A 7,164-nucleotide genomic window follows, 5' to 3' on the forward strand; every position below is an offset into this window, starting at 1 on the left:
AAGTTGGAATACTAAAATAAAATGATAAATTATAAAATTAGTGTAAGAAAAGTAGATTTAAGCGAAAGATGTATCAGAGTTTGTTAGACAAGCTGTACATCTGGTGCCAATAAATCTATCTATCTATATATATATGAGATTTCCACCTATATATTGACTCATCACGATATCTCTGGAACCATAAGGCGTAGAGATTTGAAATTTTGTAGGAATATTCCTTTCGCCGAGTAGAGGTCAGCTAAGAACGGATTTTACGAAATTCCACCCACAAGGGGGTTGCGGGGGCGTTGACAATGGAAAATTCCCATTTTTAAACTATAGCTCCTATCTACTCCAAATTTAGTAGGAATCTCCTATATGTGATGTAGAAATTATCTATGAGCGGTTTTTACATGATAACTCATCCCCAATAAAGATTGCGGGGTAGGGGTTAACAATGAAAATAAAGCTTTCTAAACTATAGCTCCTATAGGAACTTTCAAATTTGGTAGGGAATCATTTATATGTGATCCAGAAATGATCTAATAATTGGATTTTATAACAACCTCACTCCAAATATGGATTGCGGGGTGGTTGCTAACAATGAAAATTTTAAATTTCTAAGCTAAAGCTCCCATAGGCTCTAAATTTGGTAAAGATCTGCTTTATATTTGAGGGGTAGAAATGATCTAAAGCGTATTTAATGATAACCTACATCAAATATGGATTTCGGGGAGTGAGGATTGTTAACAATTACAATTTTAAATTTCCGAGCTATAGCTCCTACCAAGACTCAAATTCAGGTGAGAGTCTTTCTATGTTGTGATGTAGAAGTGATCTAAATGAGGATTTCAATAAATTCTACCTTCAATAGCGATTGCGGGGGTGAGTGTTAGAATTTTTCAATTTCAATTTCCAAACTGTAACTTGCTTTATAGACTCTAGAATTTGGTGAGAAATCTTTCAGAGGTATAATTTTCCTGTCAAGTTCTAAGCTAAGAATGGATTTGTCAAATTCTCCACCAAAGGGGTTTGCGACAGCGTTAACAATGAAAAATTCCCGTTCTTAAACTATAGGTTTCTATCAGACTCCAAAATTTGAGTGAGAGATCTTCTGTAAGAGGAATATAGAAAATAATCCTATAAACGAATTTTACGATATCTCACCCCACAGGGGTTGCAGGGGATGGGTATAAACAATGAAAATTTTTGAATTTTAAAGTTGTAGCTACTTACAAGACTTTCCAAATTTTGTAGGAACTTTCTGTAAGTGATGGAAAAAATAATTTATGAACGAAGGCTACGATATTCTACCTCAAAGAGAATTGCCGGGGGCGTTAACAATAAAAAATTCCCGTTTATAAACTACAGCTCCCATATATTCCAAATTGGGTAAGGAAATTTTCTGTAAGAGATGTAGAAATAATATACAGAGACAGACGAATTTCACGATGGTTCACCTCACAAGAGGGGTTTGTGAGGGGTAGTTGTTAACAAATAAAATTTTATTTTCCAAGCTATAACTCCTACAGACCCCAAATTTAGTAAGAGTCTTCTACATATAATATAGAAATTATTTAAGAACGGACTTTACAACGAATTACCTCAATAAGGGATCACTTGAGGGTTGGGTGTTAACAATAAAAATCTTAATTTCCAAAAGCTATAGCTTCTAAAAACTTTCTAAATTTGGTAAAAATCTTTTTTATTTCTCATGTGAGAGATCATCTCACAATGAACTTCAATAAAAGACTATTTCCGATAGGAATTGCGGGGATGGGTGCTAAAATCTAAAATTTTAATTTCCAAACTGTAACTTCTACAGACTCTAAATTTGAGGTGAGAATCTTTTAAATGTGCATGATGTCAAGTTCAGCTAAGAATGGATTTTCTCGAATTCTAAACCTAGAAGGGATTGCGGGGGTGTTAACAATGAAAATATCTCATTTCCAAACAAAAGTTTCTATGGACTTGAAGTTTTGTTAAAACCTTTTGTTTATAATGTAGAAATTTTCTCAAATAGGATCTTATGAAATTCCTCTCCCATATAAGAGTGTGGGAGTGATAATTGTCAAAAAATTTATACTTTTCAAATACAGTTCCTACAGATATAGAATTTGATAGAATCTCAAGAGAAACAGGAACTTACGGGAATGGCCTCCAAGGCCAACGGATTTAAATATTTTCCTTTTTTAATAATTATATTTTCTCACAACAATCGTCTCTTTGGCAGCGGCAAAAAAAGTCATTGTAAGGTTTCCAAAATTTAACTTTACATGTAGCTATTCACTCAACGGACTAAGAATTTTACATACATTTTATTTTTGCTGATCACATAACCCATGAATTGTTCTTATTACCGGATCGTGGGAACGTAACAGATTGAAATGAATGCATTTTCTAAGCACTTGAGATGTGGAAAAGGAATTTGGCTATTTATTCTAAGAGAATTCGTTAAAAACATGTACAAATAAGTTTCTATGAAAAATTGATGTCACGGAGGAAATTTAAATTAACGGCAAAATTCGTCACGCTTTAAGCTAGCCAAATTTCAACTTCACTTATGAGACACGCAATTACTTTAACTGAAACTTTCAATGATCATTTCAAATTTTTTCTTCGTTTCAGTCATTATTCATTTTGGAAAAAAACCACTGGAATGTCATAGTGATTGCACATTAAAATTTACAATGAATATTAGCTAGAATAATCACAGGGATAAAAGGAACGGGCCAATCTGATAAAATTTGAAATATGTACAAAATTAAACAATACTCCCATTAAATTTCAAGTCTAGATCTCTAAAAATACAATTCTATGAAGTGCCCAGCAGGCAGGATTTTCTGAGCGGGGAAGTTAAAAACGATTATAAAGGAGTACTCGAAGAAAGTTAAAATATAAAAAAAAATTAGCTTAGCTCTACATCAACCATATGTTAACCAGACATTGGAAAAGAATAGTTCAAGAATATTCTTGTAGATCCTTTTTTTCAGACAATGGCAAAGTTTACCGATGCCTTTTTTTATATTTGGTGTTTATATTCAGTAAAATAAATTAAAAATCTTAAACACACAAAAAACAGAACTACAAAAGAACATTTGTAGAAGTTGTGACAAACATTCTCATATATCCTATTTACAACGGAAGTTATAATTTTTTTTAGTTTGATCTTGCATTTTGGTCTTGGTCTTGCATTCTCGGTCTTGGTTTCGGTCTTGTTCTTATTCATTGGGTCTTGGTCTTGGTCTTGCTAGTGTGTGTATGATCTTGGTCTTGGTCTTGGTCTTGCAAAATCGCAAGACCAAGACCAAGACTGCAAGACCAAGACAGATTTTGCTCATCACTATCTATGACGTAGGATTCTATAAAATTATTAAATAGTCACACACAAAGAAAACCCGCATGAAAAAGCTATATATCCTTCATCATATACAAAAAATTATATTTTACATATATAAAAATATATGTGATTATATAAGGATCCATATGCAAAATTTTGCCGTTTCATATATACAATAATGATATATGTAGTATTATGTATTGATGTTATACTCATAACATATATTTCAATTATATTTTCAGCTATATATGATTAAATATATCGTACATATTATAATCAACACTATATCATAAATAGTATAAGAACAATGTATTTTTCAGTATAATTTAAAATATACTTTAAATTATATGTTCAATATAATTTTAATAATGGCATTGGTACCAAAATTACAATAGAATGCTGAGGCCAAATAATTCTCTGAAAAAAAGTTATAAAAAAAAAAGAAAATATTTCGTGATGTGTTACTAATTTACTGAAATTCAGATTTTCTTCGACCGTAAACTCGATTGATCAAGTTGCTCTTGAAACTTAAGATATACGACAAACTATTAACTTTTTTTTTTTTTTTATTAATCTTTCCGTTTTGACCTATTTCGACATATCATAAATATCTGGTATTATGTGTGGTATTTTATAATAAAATAATATATATTGCCATGTAATTGAAATTTTATAAATGAAAGTATACAGTAATAATCTATCTCAACATATATTTTACGAAAAATATATTTATCTATTATATAGTTTTCTATATAAGTAATTTTTATATAATAATAGTATATTTTATAACATATACTAAGTAATATACGGCACTAATATATTTGAACTTATATTGAATCAAATATATCTTCATTATATTAACAAAACATTTATTATTTCATATATATAATTTTGCCGCTATATATGATCACATATTCCCCATATAACTTTCCATATATGTTCAGCCATATATAGTTTTTTCATGCGGGAAATCTCCGATCTAAAATGAATATCCTCGACTTAAAAAATTTTTTCTTCGTCCAAAGTAATTCTGGTTACTCTCCAAAATTTTGTTATTTTAAAACAAACATTAAGACTAATTGTTTCTGTTGATTGCTTCATGATTTCAATGATATGAATAGTTTTCTGAGTAAATCTCAATTAAACTCGATAGTATTACATTGATGCATTTCTGCCCTAGACAATAACCTTGATCACTTCGATGAGCAAATCGGTCGAATAGTTTAGGAATGTACATGACAATGATTTCTATATTGTAAGGAATACTGGTCGTTTTTCTTTATAAAAATAATAAATATAAGTACTAAATATTAAATTAAATTATTGGTGTTTGCGAATATTCTCATTTCAATATCAGCGATGTAACATTCACCTTCTAATAATGCAATATATTCCGTGCTCATTCGTATTCAAACGCTTTAAACTTACGTTGCGATGACACAATCGTTAAATTTTCAGCCATACTTACACTGAAAACAAAATACTTCTATTAAGAAATTGTTCTTGACACAAAAATGTATATTCTTGAAAATTTTCATCATAATGGAATCAGATATTGATATACCTCTGTCAAAAAATTAATATATAGAATTTTTAATTTTTTTTAATTTTTGAGACAAACAATCTTTGTCTGGACATCATTTTTATTTTTTCTCAGTATAGTATAGTCTACCTCTATAATAAACTATTTCACTAAATGAAAATAATTTTCCTTTTATTCTCTCAATTAATTTATCATCTATAGCATCTAAATTTTGGTAATTTTATCGTCACATTTTCTAAAGTTTTTATTATTTTATTAATTAAAACACAAAAATTGTTAATTTGCACAGACATATTAAGTAACTGTTTTCTAGATAATAAAATGTCAAAATATTAGTTTTCATCATTCTCACAACATAAAATCTAATAAAATTATGTTGAAATTTCGCTTGGAAAAAGGATATTTAAGTTTTTGATTTAAATTTAGCATCTGTAATGAAAAATAAAGAAAAAAAAAACGTTTGATATCATTGAAAAGTTTTCCATGAACTTGTTATTAGTTTGAGAATGAAAAATACAAAGATATAAAGCATAAAGTAAATATGTCGACGCAAATCTTAATCTTATGATGGTCTCTCGATTTGAGACTTAGATGCATACTCCCCTGAGAGAAGACACCTGTCTTGGAAGGAGTACTGTCTAGATGATGGCTATACACTGGCGAATAGTAGAATAGATTTGACAATAATGTATTTAAGACTGCCCGAAATACTTGTAATGCGTCTTGTCGAAACATCGAAAGGTCACGCAGTATAGTAAAAGTACCTGCAGACTTTGACGACCAGACAATATAGGTTGAAGTAAGTCTCTAATACATGTACCCGAGCGTCTTGATCGCCTTTAGAAGGAATAAGAAAAAAATCTACTCAAAACGGTGTAATCGGCTTTCCCACTGACAGTATACCTTGTCTACTTCTTGTAGAATAATTGTAGCTTAGGGATGATGACCAATCATTTTGTGAAATTTAAAAGACACGGACCTGCTAAACAAACACTCAGAGTGTATTCAATGGAGTAGAATAGTAAGAGAACGAAAGTGAGAAAAGCATTTTGACCCAAATCGTTCTCACAAGCTATTTCTGTTACTGATTTGAAAACCACTAATCCTATACTTACCAAGATTCCAGACTTTTTCTACTATTCATGAACTGGAGCACTTTATCTTCAAAACAAATAATGATTCACTGATTTATAATAAATACTTATTTTTAAAGTGAACAAACTAAGCATTTCCAATAGTCAAAGGCAGAAAGTATAAAAACAAAGCTGATTAACTGATTATATATCATTTTAAAAATTTTATCTTTTCTCCCAATCATTTTTCGTCATTTATTGCAAGTTAATCGTTTCCGTATTTTTTGGATACACAAATTTAATCTAGAGCAGCTGTTGTTTTCAGTTATCTCAAAGATAAATATGTATACACATATTAACTTTTTAGAATAATGATTATGTTGTACGTTATTTTTGCTATGAGATACATAATTATTTATAATATATGATGGGTATTATTTTTTTTTAGATAATTATCACAATTTTTACGTATTTATTACGTGTTTTATCGTAATAAAATTAAAAATAAACATTTTTATACTGAAAAAATCATTTATCCTTTTTTCTTTTGGCAAACAGTCGGTGCTTAAACTTCCTAAAGCATATTAATTCTAGAAAATTTTATTTGGTAGGTGTATTAGCTTTTGAACAAAGCAACGGTAAAAAGTAAATAAAACCTTCAATCGTAAATAAATTAAAAAACGGTACATGTACTACGGAGACAGGTTGAACATTATAAGAATTTTTTTGCTATCACAATATACAATTTAGAGTATATAGAGGAACCTGGGGCACAATGGCCCCCCTCAAAAATTTGGTAAAAATTTGTTTTTTCAATTTCCGCCAAGTTATGAACTCTACAATGTTTTTATGATATTTTGGGCCAATATGTGATATGTGGGACATAATGGACCACTTAAAAAAAAAATTATAACGAAAAAAAATTTTTTTTTTCGAATTATGATAAATTTGTGGTAAAATGAATTAGAAAAAATTTAATTGAACTGAAAAATTTAATAAAAAATTGAATCATACAGGGTAGAGTGGTACACGACGGCCCCCTGGGACATAACGGCTCCTCTCAAAAATTAGGTAAAATTTTTTTTTTCCATTTTCCGTCAAGTTATGACCTCTATGATTTTTTTATGATATTTCGGGCCAATGTCTGATATGTGGAGCATAATGGACCACGAAGAAAAAATTGAAATGAAAAAATTATTTTTTTTTTTTTTCGAATTGTGATAAATTTA

Source organism: Cotesia glomerata, linkage group LG2 (assembly GCF_020080835.1).
Source record: "Cotesia glomerata isolate CgM1 linkage group LG2, MPM_Cglom_v2.3, whole genome shotgun sequence".
Lineage (NCBI taxonomy): Eukaryota > Metazoa > Arthropoda > Insecta > Hymenoptera > Braconidae > Cotesia > Cotesia glomerata.